This window comes from Eschrichtius robustus, chromosome 2 (assembly GCF_028021215.1).
Source record: "Eschrichtius robustus isolate mEscRob2 chromosome 2, mEscRob2.pri, whole genome shotgun sequence".
Taxonomy (NCBI): Eukaryota; Metazoa; Chordata; class Mammalia; order Artiodactyla; family Eschrichtiidae; genus Eschrichtius; species Eschrichtius robustus.
In genome coordinates this window covers 160312307-160327821 of record NC_090825.1, presented here as the reverse complement: position 1 = coordinate 160327821, position 15515 = coordinate 160312307, and the positions used below count along the sequence as shown (strand labels likewise).

The 15515-nt window shown below is 42.8% G+C and overlaps 1 protein-coding gene and 1 pseudogene across 4 annotated transcripts in view; both read right to left on the bottom strand.

The window, feature by feature from the left end:
* MAPK9 (mitogen-activated protein kinase 9) overlaps positions 1–15160 on the bottom strand; it is a 60184-nt gene extending 45024 nt beyond the window's left edge. For 3 of the 4 annotated variants that reach the window (XM_068536498.1, XM_068536496.1, XM_068536499.1), the window contains exon 1: positions 13672–13771. The gene's annotated coding sequence lies outside the window, so the exon portion shown is untranslated. Of the gene's footprint in view, positions 1–13671; positions 13772–15066 lie in introns of those variants that run through there. The other variant, XM_068536497.1, reaches the window with a different exon arrangement.
* LOC137758669 (cytochrome c oxidase subunit 7C, mitochondrial pseudogene) lies at positions 10152–10582 on the bottom strand (annotated as a pseudogene).
* Positions 15161–15515: the final 355 nt, after the last annotated feature.

The following is a 15515-nucleotide window of genomic DNA, read 5'->3' as shown; positions in this document are numbered from 1 at the left end:
GATGGTGAGAACTATAAATCGGTAAAACATTTTTTGGAAGCAAAATAGGTAATACCTAAGGAAAAATTTAAATGCACAAGACTCCTAACCTGGCAACTACAATTCTATAAATGTATCTGACAAATACATGTGTACAAATATTCAAAGATATTTGTGCAAGGATGTTTGTAGCACTGCTTGTAACAGGCAAAAAACTAGAAATAACCTAAAAAGTACCCTTGGAATGATTGAATAAATTATGGCACAAAAGTATAATAAAGCCATTAAAAACAATGCAGGGACTTCATGCACTGATATGGAAATATGTCTAAGATATATAAGGAAATAAAGCAAGTTAAAGAAGAGTGCATACGGTAAATGCCAATGTATGGGAAAATACACAAACACATGCACACACACACACACAATATGCTAGCAAGTGCAGAGAAACAGTGGGAAATGAGACTTTCATTCTTGCCATTATAACTTTGTTCTTTTTTTTTAAAACTATGCACATATTTCACATTTTAAAAACTAAACAAACACTTTTAAATGAAAAGCTGCAAAATAGTCACTCTGACACCTTTACAGAGAATGGATTTGAGGCAGATGAGACTGGAGGCAGGAAGGCAAGTGGGCCAGGCTCTGAGTACACAGTTATATACCTTCTCCTAACAGCCTGTGAGGTGCATAGTACTCTCCTCACCCTGCAAATGAGGAAACAACTTGGAGATAGTAAGGAACTTGCCCAAATTCTCAGCTGGAAAGTGGCACGGCCTGGATTTGAATTGAGGTGTATTTGACTACTATATCCATGTTTTTCCCAATATACTACTGTAATATCTCTAATTTTACTTAGAAAGTAAAGTGACTGTCCAAGGGCTGGTCAAGACCAGGCCAGAATAACACAGATCTTCACATCTCATCTTGTTGTCTTCACCCCACTAAGACACTTTCTTCTGATGAGGAAGATAATTCAGTGATCCATAGACTCAAACCTTTAATCACACTAATGTTTCAGAATACCCAGGACATTCAATATTTAAATTAACTGACTGCTGTGATTAAAAGCAGATTTTCACAATCACCCTTTTTGTTTCAATGCTTGCTGCTGAAAGTTTTAATCAAATTGTTCTTTTTTCCTACTTCAATTCGTATTAAAAATAGCATAGCACAACAACTTAATCTTTCTTGGATAACCAAACACTTCACAGCACCTCAGGGCCATTCTTCTGAACATCAGTTCTTAAGTTACAGTACATACTATGATACAGAATTTGGTTATTATGTCACTCACAGGGACGTGAGTGACTCCAGCAAGGATTCTTCCTGCCGGCCCCTTGTAGTCGTCAGTCTCCCCATCTCCAGGCCCAATGCCCGATACCCAGTGTTGTGAGTAAAGCCCTCATTGCTCCCCAGACATATCAATAGCCAAAGTGCTCTCCCAGCCTCCATTCCTGATACCTCCAAACCACTGTATACATACCACATTAGAAAGAAAGATCTGTCCACTTGAAAACCTTTACATGAATGCTTATAGCAGCTATATTTGTAATAGTTCAAAACTGGAAACAATCCAGATGTCCTTCAGTGGGTGGGTGGTTAAACAAATTGCTGTATGTCAATACCATGGACCATCACCCAGCAATAAAAATGATCGAACTACTGATATACATTACAACTTGGGTGGGTCATAAGGGTATTATGAAATTTTAGTAACAATTTTTAGTGATAAAAGCCAATTTCAAAAGGTCCATAGGACATAATTCCATTTGTACAACATTCTTGAAATGAAAATTCTCTATATTATAGAGATATAGAACAGGTTAGGGGTTGCCAGGGGTTATGGATGGTGGGGGGCAAGGCGGGTGGTGTGGTTATAATGGGTTGGACAAGGGAGATCTTTGGGATGATGAAATAGTTCTGTATCTTGATGGCGATGGTGGTGATTATATGAACCTCCACATGTGATAAAATGACATAGAACTGTACAAGCATTGTACCAATGCTAACTGCCTGATGCTGGTATTGTACTATAGTTACATAAATATACAACCATTGGTGGAAACTCGGTGAAGAGTGTACAGGACCTCTCTACTATTTTTGCAACCTCTTGTGAATCTATAATTATTTCAAAATAAGGAATTAAAAGAGATTTGTTGAAAACATGCAGTGATCATACTGCTCTCCTGTTTAAATTCCTTCAGTAGTGACCGACTGCCTTGACAGTAAAATTCTAATTCTTAGAACAGCAGAGGAGTTCTGCAGGGCCTCTGGCCCACTCTTCGGCACTATCAAACCACCTGGGAGCAGCAGACCCCAGCTACTGCATACCTCAGGTCTCTGCCTGAGCCGTCCCATCTGCCTGAAATGACTTCCCTCCCCCTTTTGCTCTCCTGGACAAACTTCATCCTCCAAAGTCTAGTGTAAGCACCTGCTTCTCCTGCAAGTTTTCCTCTATAGGCTTTCCTTTCAAACTGTGCCGGGCATGTCCCTTTTTTGGCACCACATCCTGTATTCATTTGCATTGCAAGTCTATCTCTACTTCTACCCTGTGATCTCAAGAGCAGAAAATGTGTCTGATCTATTTCTCAATCCTCTACTAAGTACACAGTGAGTGCCCAGGAAATATATGTTAAGGCAAAACTAAGTGGGAGAGTAAATGTGGTAAGGCAGCTTCGTGCAATGGTTAAGATTAGGACTCTGGAGTCAGAGAGCAGTGGGTCTGCCGTTTATCTGGGTGAGTGAACTTGGGCAAGCAATTACACTCATGTGTAGAACAGGAATAATTGCAGAATCAACCTCAGAGGAAAACTAGCACAGTGCCTAGCACAGGGCAAGGTCTCAACGTCAGCTGACCTTAGGACACCCATTCTACTTATCCCAACAAATGTCTGCATTCTGCAAATGTGAATTAAAATCTGGTAAGTGCAAAAGCTGATGACACGGTTAATGCTGGTGAGCACCTCAGTGAAAGACACAATAGACAGGAGGCAATGCACAGAATTTACTTTTCATTCAAGGGTGTGGTAGGCAGATGATGTTTCAGGAAATTTTTGAATTTTTTTTTTATACAGCAGGTTCTTATTAGTTATCTATTTTATATATATTACTGTATATATGTCAATCCCAATCTCCCAGCTCATCCCACCACCATCACACCCCCTCCCCGCTTACCCCCCTTGGTGTCCATATATTTGTTCTCTACATCTGTGTCTCTATTTCTGTCTTGCAAACGGGTTCACCTGTACCATTTTTCTACATTCCACATATATGCGTTAATATACGATATTTGTTTTCCTCTTTCTGACTTACTTCACTCTGTAGTACGACAGTCTCTAGCTCCATCCATGTCTCTACAAATGACCCAATTTCGTTCCTTCCATTGTATATATGTACCACATCTTCTTTATCCATTCGTCTGCCGATGGGCATTTAGGTTGCTTCAAAGACCTGGCTATTGTAAATAGTGCTGCAATGAACATTGGGATGCATGTGTCTTTTTGAATTACGGTTTTCTCTGGGTATATGCCCAGTACTGGGACTGCTGGGTCATATGGTAATTCTATTTTTAGTTTGTTAAGGAACCTCCATACTGTTCTCCATAGTGGCTGTTATCAATTGACATTCCCACCAACAGTGCAAGAGGGTTCCCTTTTCTCCACACCCTCTCCAGCATTTGTTGCTTGTAAATTTTCTGATGATGCCCATTCTAACTGGTGTGAGGTGATACCTCATTGTAGTATTGATTTGCATTTCTCTAATAATTAGTGATGTTGAGCACCCTTTCATGTGTTTGTTGGCAATCTGTATATCTTCTTTGGAGAAATGTCTACTTAGGTCTTTTTTAATATTAAGCTGCATGAGCTGTTTATATATTTTGGAGATTAATCCTTTGTCCGTTGATTCGTTTGCAAATATTTTCTCCCATTCTGAGGGTTGTCTTTTCATCTTGTTTATAGTTTCCTTTGCTGTGCAAAAGCTTTTAAATTTCATTTGGTCCCATTTGTTTATTTTTGTTTTTATTTCCATTAATCTAGGAGGTTGGTCAAAAAAGATCTTGCTGTGATTTAAGTCAAAGAGTATTCTGCCTATGTTTTCCTCTAAGAGTTTCATAGTGTCCGGTCTTACATTTAGGTCTTTAATCCATTTTGAGTTTATTTTTGTGTATGGTGTTAGGGAGTGTTCTAATTTCATTCTTTTACATGTAGCTGTCCAGTTTTCCCAGCACCACTTATTGAAGAGGCTGTCTTTTCTCCATTGTATATTCTTGCCTCCTTTATCAAAGATAAGGTGACCATATGTGCGTGGGTTTATCTCTGGGCTTTCTATCCTGTTCCATTGATCTATATTTCCGTTTTTGTGCTAGTACCATACTGTCTTGATTACTGTAGCTTTGTAGTACAGTCTGAAGTCAGGGAGCCTGATTCCTCCAGCTCCATTTTTCCTTCTCAAGATTGGGGTCTTTTGTGTTTCCATACAAACTGTGAAATTTTTTGTTCTAGTTCTGTGAAAAATGCCAGTGGTAGTTTGATAGGGATTGCATTGAATCTGTAGATTGCTTTGGGTAGCATAGTCATTTTCACAATATTGATTCTTCCCATTCAAGAACATGGTATATCTCTCCATTTGTTTGTGTCATCTTTGATTTCTTTCATCAGTGTTTTACAGTTTTCTGAGTACAGGTCTTTTACATCCTTAGGTAGGTTTATTCCTAGGTATTTTACTCTTTTTGTTGCAATGGTGAATGGGACTATTTCCTTAATTTCCTTCTGATCTTTCGTTGTTAGTGTATAGGAATGCAAGAGATTTCTGTGCATCAATTTTGTATCCTGCAACTTTACCAAATTCACTGATTAGCTCTAGTAGTTTTCTGGTGGCATCTTTAGGATTCTCTACATATAGTATCATGTCATCTGCAAACAATGACAGTTTGACTTCTTTTCCAATTTGTATTCCTTTTATTTCTTTTTCCTCTCTGATTGCCGTGGCTAGGACTTCCAAAACTATGTTGAATAAAAGTGGCGAGAGTGGATATCCTTGTCTTTTTCCTGATCTTAGAGGAACTGCTTTCAGTTTTTCACCATTGAGAATGATGTTTGCTGTGGGTTTGTCCCATATGGCCTTTATTACGTTGAGGTAGGTTCCCTCTATGTCCACTTTCTGGAGATATTTTATCATAAATGGGTGTTGAATTTGTCAAAAGCTTTTTCTGCATCTATTGAGATGATCATATGGTTTTTATTCTTTGTTAATATAGTGTATCACATTGATTGATTTGCGTATATTGAAGAATCCTTGCATCCCTGGGATAAATCCCACTTGATCATGGTGTATGATCCTTTTAACGTGCTATTGGATTCTGTTTGCTAGTATTTTGTTGAGGATTTTTGCATCTATATTCATCAGTGATATTGGTCTGTAATTTTCTTTTTTTGTAGTACCTTAGTCTGGTTTTGGTATCAGGACGATGGTGGCCTCAAAGAATGAGTTTGGGAGTGTGCCTTCCTCTGCAATTTTTGGGAAGAGTTTGAGAAGGATGGGTGTTAGCTCTGCTCTAAATGTTTGATAGAATTCACCTGTGAAGCCCTCTGGTCCTGGACTTTTGTTTGTTGGAAGATTTTTAATCACAGTTTCAATTTCATTACTTGTGATTGGTCTGTTCATATTTTCTATTTCTTCCTGGTTCAGTCTTGGAAGGCTATACCTTTCTAAGAATTTGTCCATTTCTTCCAGGTTGTCCATTTTATTGGCGTAAAGTTGCTTGTAGTAGTCTCTTAGGATGCTTTGTATTTCTGCGATGTCTGTTGTTAACTTCTCCTTTTTCATTTCTAATTTTATTGATTTCAGTCCTCTCCCTCTTTTTCTTGATGAATCTGGCTAAAGGTTTATCAATTTTGTTTATCCTCTCAAAGAACCAGCTTTTAGTTTCATTGATTTTTTGCAATTGTTTTCTTCATTTCTATTTCATTTATTTCTGCTTTGATTTTTATGATTTCTTTCCTCCTACTAACTTTGGGTTCCGTTTGTTCTTCTTTCTCTAATTGCTTTAGGTGTAAGGTTAGGTTGTTTGAGATGTTTCTTGTTTCTTGAGGTAGGATTGTATTGTTATTAACTTCCCTCTTAGAACTGTTTTTGCTGCATCCCATAGGTTTTGGATCATTGTGTTTTCGTTGTCATTTGTTTCTAGGTATTTTTTATTTCCTCTTTGATTTCCTCAGTGATCTCTTGGTTATTTAGTAATGTATTGTTTAGCCTCCATGTGTTTGTGCTTTTTACGTTTTTTTCCCTGTAATTTATTTCTAATCTCATAGCATTGTGGTCAGAAAAGATGCTTGATATTTCAGTTTTTTTAATTTACCAAGGCTTGATTTGTGACCCAATATGTGATCCATCCTGGAGAATGTTCTGTGTGCACTTGAGAAGAACTGTAATCTGCTGTTTTAGATGGAATGTCTTATGAATATCAATTAAATCTATCTGGTCTATTGTGTCATTTAAAGCTTGTGTTTCCATATTAATTTTCTGTCTGGATGATCTGCCCATTGGTGTAAGTGAGGTGCTAAAGGCCCCCACTATTATTGTCTTACTGTCGATTTCCTCTTTTATAGCTGTTAGCATTTGCCTTATGTATTGAGGTGCTCCTATGTTGGGTGTATATATATTTATAATTATTATATCTTCTTCTTGGATTGATCCCTTGATCATTATGTAGCGTCCTTCCTTGTCTCTTATAACATGCCTCATTTTAAAGTCTATTTTCTCTGATATGAGTATTGCTACTCTAGCTTTCTTTTGATTTCCATTTGCATGGAACATCTTTTTCCATCCCCTCACTTTCAGTCTGTATATGTCCTTAGGTCTGAAGTGGGTCTCTTGTAGACTGCATATATACGGGTCTCGTTTTTGTATCCATTCAGCGAGCCTGTGTCTTTTGGTTGGAGCATTTAATCCATTCACATTTAAGGTAATTATTGATATGCATGCTCCTATTACCATTTTCTTAACCGTTTTGGGTTTGTTTTTGTAGGTTCTTTTTTTATCTTGTGTTTCCCACTTAGAGAAGTTCCTTTAACATTTGTTGTAAAGCTGTTTTGGTGGTGCTGAATTCTCTTAGCTTTTGCTTGTCTGTAAAGCTTTTGATTTCTCCATCAAATCTGAATGAGATCCTTGCCGGATAGAGTAATCTTGGTTCTAGGTTCTTCCCTTTCATCACTTTAAATATGTCATGCCACTCCCTTCTGGCTTGTAGAGTTTCTGCTGAGAAATCAGCTGTTAACCTTATGGGAGTTCCCTTGTATGTTATTTGTCGTTTTTTCCTTGTTGCTTTTAATAATTTTTCTTTGTCTTTAATTTTTGTCAATTTGATTACTATGTGTCTCGGCGTGTTTCTCCTTGGGTTTACCCTGCCTGGGACTCTCTGCACTTCCTGGACTTGGATGGCTATTTCCTTTCCCATGTTTGGGAAGTTTTTGACTATAATCTCCTCAAATATTTTCTCAGGTCCTTTCCCTCTCTCTTCTCCTTCTGGGACTGCTATAATGCGAATGTTGGTGCGTTTAATGTTGTCCCAGAGGTCTCTTAGGCTGTCTTCATTTCTTTTCATTCTTTTTTCTTTATTCTGTTCTGCGGCAGTGAATTCCATCATTCTATCTTTCAGGTCACCGATCCATTCTACTGCCTTAGTTATTCTGCTACTGATTCCTTCTAGGGTATTTTTCATTTCAGTTATTGTATTGTTCATCTGTTTGTTTGTTTTTTAATTCTTCAAGGTGTTTGCTCTTTAATTCTTCTAGGTCTTTGTTAAACATTTCTTGCATCTTCTCGATCTTTGCCTCCATTCTTTGTCAGAGGTCCTGGATCATCTTCACTATCATTATTCTGATTTCTTTTTCTGGAAGGTTGCCTATCTCCACTTCACTTATTTGTTTTTCTGGGGTTTTACCTTGTTCCTTCATCTGGTACACAGTCCTCTGCCTTTTCATTTTGTCTATCTGTGAATGTGGTTTATGTTCCACAGGCTGCAGGATTGTAGTTCTTCTTGCTTCTGCTGTCTGCCCTCTGGTGGATGTGGTTATCTAAGAGGCTTGTGCAAGCTTCCTGATGGGAGGGACTGGTGGTGGGTAGAGCTGGTTGTTGCTCTGGTGGGCAGAGCTCAGTAAAACTTTAATCTGCTTGATGGGTGGGGCGAGTTCTCTCCCTGTTGGTTGTTTGGCCTGAGGCAACCCAGTACTGGAGCCTACAGGCTTGAACTTCTGCTGCCAGTGTCCTTGTCCCTGTGGTGAGCCAAAGCTGCTCACTGCCTCTGCAGGAGACCCTCCAACACTAGCAGGCAGGTCTGGTTCAGTCTGCTATAGGGTCATTGCTTCTTCTCCCTGGGTCTTGATGCGCACACTACTGTGTGTGTGTCCTCCAAGAGTGGAGTCTCTGTTTCCCCCAGTCCGGTCGAAGTGCTGCAATCAAATCCCGCTAGCCTTCAAAGTCTGATTCTCTGGGAATTCCTCCCCCTGTTGCCGGACCACCAGGTTGGAAAGCCTGATGCTGGGCTCAGAACCTTCACTCCCGTGGGTGGACTTCTGTGGTATAATTGTTCTCCAGTTTGTGAGTCACCCACCCAGCAGTTATGGGATTTGATTTTATTGTGATTGCACCCCTCCTACCATCTCATTGTGGCTTCTCCTTTGTCTTTGGATGTGGGGTATCTTTTTTGGTGAGTTCCACTGTCTTCCTGTTGATGACTGTTCAGCAGTTAGTTGTGATCCCAGCGCTCTTGCTAGAGGGAGTGAGCACACATCCTTCTACTCTGCCATCTTCTCAGGAAATTTTTAGAAGACACCCACTTTCCAACATATAATAGTAGTTATGTTTCTGAGAATTAAGAATTGGAAAAATGGATTTGATTCTAGAATCAGAGCTGGGGGATTTACGACCTGGGTTGCACCCTCATGCCTAGATATGCTGAAATCAAACTAGTAGCAGCATCAGTTTAGATATACAATATTTAAGTAGTCGAACAAATTAAATCATTTACAGTTCTGTAGAAATACATGTGTGTGTATGTTTATGTGTGTATATATATATTTTTTTTCTTTTTTAAGGAAAAGGAGTTTTTTAAAAGCAATCATTCTCAATTATTCTTTCTCTTAAAATCATTGTAGGGGAGTGGAGATATGTTTTTTAAAAAAATTGTTCTAAAAAAACAATATGTTTTTAAAACAAATCCCCAAGTTTTTCCTACACTGGCTTATGGAAAGAGAAACTAACAGGTGGTTTTCACACTGTTCATTCTCCTAATAGCCAAATAATTCAGTTATAGAAATATTCAAATAACAATTTCACAACAGGCAAGAACCCATTTAACATAAAGAGAGTTAATATTAATGCCTCTCTTTTAAGGGGAAAAAAAACCTGCTTCATTTGTAATCCATATATCCTTAGAATCTATTTTTACTATTCCTGAAATGTTTCAGAGTATGTAGTCCTTGCTTAAGAAAGCTTCTAAGGTAAAATTAGCTGGGGAGAAAAAAGGAGTAGAATACTTTATAGAATCCAAAAACAAAAAAAGAACCAAGAAACCAAATGACATTAAATAAAATCAAATTTGTTGAATTTCACCTTCAAATGTTTAGTAAATTTCCTTAGCTGTAAGGAATTCCTATGCTAAAATGGAGACAATTCTTGCTCATTATTTTTATATCTATTAATTTACACCCCAACATTTTCCAAAGAGGATTTGAGGCACCTTTTAACAATACTTTAACTGGCAATCCAAAGGCCAATATAAAATGTGAAAAGATCCACAGTCCTTTCTAAAAAATGAGTTCTTGCTGGGCAAAAGATATACAAACTTGTCCCCGAAATAATATGCCCTCTTAATGAATCAATGGGTCCAGGCACTGAGCATCAACAGCAGCTAACATCATAGTGTGAGCCAACCGGGACTACTTGCCTCTAGAGGAAGCGTGCACCCCCCTAGGAAGGCACCCTGGATCCGACCAAACCTCCCCTAGATCCAACTACAACTTTTCAAGAAATACACAGAAACACAAGAAATTACATTGGAGAGGTACAATCAGTAAAATCCCAATAATGGAAAAGCTATTGCTTCAACAAATAAACTACAAGGAAAAGAAAAAGAGAAATAAAGGGGGATCTACAGATTAAATTTTTTTTTTTTTTTAAGGATTTATGCTATGTTTATTTACAAACATATCTAGGATGCTGAGTTCAAGAGTTTGATCCTTTTTTCAAAGAGACTGCACATCTTAAAATGTTCCTCTTCATATCTGTCTCATGGATTATTTTTTAAGCAGTTGGTGTCTTACTATATAGAAAGGTGCAGCAAATCCAGACCCAAAGTACAAAGTCATCATAGCTAGTAATCGCCACTTGTTTTCCACTGAAAATGGTATATTCTTCCCTGGACCCTCCTCATAGTGGCTCCTACGGACCACAGAGGTTGTGAACCTCCGGATGCTTTGTCCCAACATAGCGCTGTTGGAAGCCCTGCGAAAGGCGCAGAAACTTAAGGCGGAAGAAATGGCGGCAGCACACCCAGCACTCCTTCCTCCACGACCTTGTTCCCCTGTGGGCAAGGGCCGAAAGGGAAGATGGGAAATTACAGATTAAATTTAAAAGACATATCAACTTATCACAATGTATGGACCTTATCTGGATCCTGATTCCAATGAAGAAACTATTAAAGAAACTATAAAATTTGTGAGACAACTAGAAATTTGAATGCTGACTGGCTATTTGATGATATTAAGGAATTATTGCTTTTCAAAGTTTAAAAGAATCCTTATCTTTTAGAGACATAAACTGAAAAATTCATGGATGAAATGACATCATAGTTAGGATTTGCTTGAAAATAATAGGTGGGGTGAGGTGTATGGATGGGATTAGGGACGAACAAGATTGGCCATGAGTTGGTAATTATTAAAGCCAGATACTACTCTGTCTACTTCCGTATATGTTTGAAATTCCTCACAATAAACAGTTAAAATAAAGACTGATGTTGAAACTAGTTCATACAATCACAGAAGGCCAAATACAAATTTAATTTTTCCTTAATTCTTAAGGAAAATTATGTAAAAATGTCACCTTCTTAACCAAGTATAACTACATATTTAGATTAGAAATAGCTGCCCTACTGCCAAATCAATAGTGTTAAGAAAAAAATGTGGTTTTGTTTTACTTTATGCATCATGAAATAAATTGGTTTACTCACTATTAATTGCTTCATCTGGCACTTTTCTCTATCCAGAAAATTAAGTAATTTTATTTTAAATAGACAAATTGAGGTGTATCCTCTAACATTTATTTAGAGAGGCCAAATAAACACATTTTAATCTGTCAGCAAATTATTTAAAGTGGTATCCTGAAAATTAAATCCTCAGGAGTGGATTCTCCTCAGGAGACTCAGGAGAATCAAAACTCTTCAGAGAAGACTATGCCAAAATAGTATTATTTTTAACCCTGCAGGATCCTTTTGAAGGGGGAAAAAAAGGGTTAAATGAAGGGAAACATTATCTAAATTGGATGTTGTTCTTCCAGAACAAATGAAGAGCCAAAAGAGAATACTCAGAGCTGAGGGACCCAGGAAAGAATGCTGATCTGGGGGAGACCTGGGTTCAAATTTCACTTTCCAGCTGCTTGTTATGAAACAAGACTGCTGAAACTCTGGGAGGCTCTGTTTCCTCCTCTGCAGAAATGGGCTTCATAGCTGCTATCACAGAGCTCCAGTGACAATTAAATGAGAGTACCTGGACAAATAGGGCCTAGCTCCTCTGGCCTTGGGCTACCTTTCCAGCTCATTGCAACTCTTCCTTCCTATACAACCTGCACTAGCGGTCGACAATCCTGCAACAAAGCTGAATGAGGTCTGTATTTTGCTTGGTTCACAGCATTTAAAACATTTTAAAATTAGCTACTGCCAACATTTCAAAATCAAGAGAGTGTAGATACAAATGTCGAGTTCTGACTTCTTTCTAAAAATTGCTGGGTGAGCTGGGTCTGGTTCTCCAGGGTCCCCACTACTCCAAGCTCTCTTACACCTGGCCCAACAGGCTGATTTTGACCCCACATTGGGCTAAAGTTCTTCCTTCACCCTGCCCTTTCCCACTTCTTGCCTCCCCCACCTGACAAGTTTCTCATCATCATTCAAGGCTCAACTCCAGCACCACCCATCACCTCCTCCAAGTTTTCATGGCACAGCCCCCCCTCTACAGCCAGCTGTCCTAATACTGTCTACATGTCTGCCTTCCCTACCGGGCTCTTGGGCTCTCTGGAGGAAGGGACCCTGTTGCTATTGCCTTTGTGCCCCCAGGGCCGAGCAGAAAGCCTGACCTAGATAATGTAGAATTCAGTAAATGTCTCCTGAATGCGTGGAAGGAAGTTACAGCTAAAACATTATAAAAATGTAAGATTTTATATCACAGCTTGTTCTGACAGTTACCAAATAAAGGGGTCAAGGACATTAAAATGTTTCACAAAATGAAAGCAAGCTTCCATCTGCATACTAGTTTCACAAGTTAGTCAGAAGTCACTAAACAAACATAAAGGAGAAGCAACAGGCGGGCAGGGTCATTCATTCATTCACTCGACTGATATTACTGAGTACTTACTGTGTGCTTTCTAAGCACTGGGGATAAAGCAGTGGACAAATCAGACAACTACCTGTTTTCATAAAGCTACATCCTAGTGGGAGAGACAGAAAATAAACAGGCAAATCAATAGAATAGTTTCAAACCAGACACTAGGAAGAAAATTAAACAACATAATGAGAAAGAATGACTAAGGGAAGAAAGAGGGTGGTCAAGGAAGGCATTGTGTAAAGTGAGACATCTGACCAGAAGAACCAGAAGGAGCCAGCTGTGCAAAGATCTGGGAGACAACTCCAATCACTGGACACAGCAAGTGCAAAGGTCCTGAGGTAAACAGGGCTAAACGTTCAAGGCAAGTAAGGTGGGTGGGACAGGAGAACGGTGCTCTGGGTTGGGGGAGTGGTGGGGGGTTGGCGGGGTGGGTTGGGCAGGGCCCGCTCTGGCGTTGCTGGGCACTGAGTGTGCAATGACAAGGCACTGGAGCAGCGTGAGTATGGGGGACTCTGGGCGGATGGGGAGGGGGTTCCTGCCACACTCAAACCAGCAAGGAGCAGTATGCCGCCCAATTTTTCACAAATGTGCACTGGGCTCCTGCCCAGGCGCTTTCACACACATTCATATAGACTGACAACAACACTGACCCAAAGGGCAGACATTTCTCCCACTTTGCTGAGGGGAAAACCGAGGAACATCAAGTGTCAGTGCCTTTGCTAAGGTCGCAGGAACCAAATCCCAGGCTTCTGAGCATCCCGGAGCAGGTGTGCTGCTGTGTGCCAAACAATCGGGAAGGGGGGCGCCCACAGACCCTACGGTAGGTCTGCCGGGGCCAGACTAGGGAGCGGGCCCTCAGCTTTGGGGTGCTGACAGCCGGGCGGGCGGGGGTGACTGCGGCAGCCCGGGGGACGAGGGGCTGCGGCCGGGGTCACTAGCACCCCGCAGACCCCGGTCGGCCCCACAGAACCCGGTTCGCCAGCCCCGCAACCCCCCCTTCTCCGCGGATCCTGGCCGCGCGGCCCTCCCGCCGTCCCTCCCCAGCGAGGCTCGGCCCGAGAGTCCCCGCTGGGCCTAACCCGCCCGCCGGGCTCACCTCGCCTCCCCGCCGCCGCGCCAAGAGGAGAGGGCAGGCGGGCGGACTGGCGGCGCTGCGCGCTGGCGGCTCGCGGCTCCGCTGCCCGGGGCTCGGCCGGCCGCCCCGCCCCGCTCTGCGCCGCTCCGCCCCGCCGCCGTCGCCGCTGCCGCCGCCGCCGCCGCCGCCGCCGCAGTGGGTGTGAGGGGCGCCGGAGCGCTTAGAACCCTTCCGGTCTGGCTCCGTTCGCCTCCGCCGCCGCCGCCGCCGCAGCGGCGCCCGGCCTGACCGACCCGCGCGCCGACCAATCAGCGCGCGGTAAGCCGGGATGGTACAGCCAATCGCGCGTGGGGTGGTGGGGGCGAACTACTGCCGGGCGGCTCGGGCGGGGCGGCGGGCGGAGCCAGGGCCTTCAGAGCCGGGGGAGCGGCGCTCGACGGCAGCGCGGCGCATCGGAACCGCGCCTTATTGACGCAGGCACGGTTCGGCGCGCTAGTTGAGCTCGTTGCCCCCACAGGGGCCCACGGCGCGGCGGCCGAACACGGAGCCGGGAGACGGTGGAGAGGGCGGGCTGGCGGGACCGAAAGCCGGGCCACTGGGCTGCAGGTGCAGACTGGCAGCGGCGAGTCGGCCTGGAGGGAGACGGAGCCGGCCCATTTGGGGGAGAGCCCGGGGTGAGGGTGAGGGCGAGGGCCAGGGAGAGGGGAAGCTGGGGCCTTGGCGTCCAGGACCGGGAGGCGGGGGCGGCGAGGGAGTGGGGATGAGAGGAGAGGACCTTGGATTCCTCTGCTCACTGCGAACGAGTTTGTAGGGGTGCTCCCAGAAGTCGGGGACGGAGATGCGAGGAGATGGCCATGTTTAGACAAGTATCCTCGGCAGGTCAGCGACAGGGCAGGAGAGGACAGGATGGTGCGCCTGGGGCAGAGTTCAAGCTTATGTCTCAGAGGAGAATGGCAGAGTCGTACATGGAGGGAAGGGAGTGCAGTGCTGAGGGCCCCTAGGACCTGGGGTTTGTTTACACTGACCTTTTCTTCCCCCCTTATCCTGATCACTTCATTTATTTATTTATTATTATTATTATTTTTAATTAATTAATTTATTTATTTATTTTTGGCTGTGTTGGGTCTTCGTTTCTGTGTGAGGGCTTTCTGTAGTTGCGGCGAGCGGGGGCCACTGTTCATCGCGGCATTTATTTATTTTTTAAACATCTTTATTAGAGTATAATTGCTTTACAATGTTGTGTTAGTTTCTGCTGTATAGCAAAGTGAATGGAAACTTAAAAAAAATGGTTCTGATGAACCTAGGGACAGGACAGGATTAAACACGCAGACGTAGAGAATGGACTTGAGGACACGGGGAGGGGGAAGGGTAAGCTAGGACGAAGAGAGAGAGTAGCACTGACATATAGACACTGACCTTCTTTTCAGGCATCTCCCACAGCCCTCTAGCCTCTGGATCTAGTTCCACCATGTCTGGAGTCGTGTGAAATTATGGGAGAGGTGTTGTCGGATCTGTGTTTGGATGAGCAAGGCTGGAAGTGAGGCAAGGAGGCTGGACACAGTGGGGAAAAGCTCAGAGGTCCGTGGATGGGGTGAGGGGAATTGGACTTTGCGGATGGGGAGACTGGTGGACTGTGAAGGAGGAACAGCCCTCACAGGGTGGCCAGGACCACAGGGTGGCCAGGGCAGGGGCCAAACTTGGGGGAAGGAGCAGGACTCTGCAGCAGGGGGCGAGGTTAAGGGGCTGAGGGGCATGGAGCAGGGTGGCAGAACTGGGGGAAGGTGGCAAGCCTGTGACCCATGGCCGGGCTGGGGGCACCAGGACCTCAGAAGAGAGGTAGGGTAGAGGAAGGGATCCAGGTACGG